Source organism: Hippichthys cyanospilos, chromosome 16, assembly GCF_059441005.1.
Source record: "Hippichthys cyanospilos isolate Australia breed blue-spotted pipefish chromosome 16, RoL_Hcya_1.0, whole genome shotgun sequence".
Classification (NCBI taxonomy): domain Eukaryota; kingdom Metazoa; phylum Chordata; class Actinopteri; order Syngnathiformes; family Syngnathidae; genus Hippichthys; species Hippichthys cyanospilos.
The window spans coordinates 9,301,119-9,301,676 of record NC_142384.1 but is presented as its reverse complement, the minus strand read 5'-3'; positions in this window follow the sequence as shown (position 1 = coordinate 9,301,676).

Below are 558 nucleotides of genomic sequence, written 5' to 3'. Positions count from 1 at the left end.
CTTAATGACTTTGATTGCTTATGAGTTGCTCTTTTTGCACTTGTATTTATATGGGGGGTATTTACGATGCTACATTTGCCATGTAGTTCATTTATAGTAGCCAAAATGCGTTTTACGCAGGGTGTACTGTGAGTACGCGTGTTTAATAGTATCTCTCGAGTAATGAAAACCCTTGTAAAATAAATAAACCCAGGCGGGGGTGGAAAACAAACACATCTCATTATTGCTAGCCCAGCAGGGCTTTTTTCTATAAAAAGCAATTCATTTTAAAGGTGAACGAAAAGCCAAAGGCATTTTGAATCCAATTAATAACTTCCCTGTTGTGTGAAGCAAACTGGCGTTGTGTGTGAAGATAATGCTTAATAATTAATCTCATTGATCCAATCTCTTGTATTCCTGTGGTTTCAGCACCATAATCCTACTCGATTGGATTTGGATTAAATGGCAAATCTAATCAGTGCTGTTAGTTTTCCCCTATCAAAACGTCCTCATAAATCTTGGATTTTTGAAGATATTCAAAAAGTCGCGGTAGCTCTTTTGGGTTTGTAGATGAAGGTA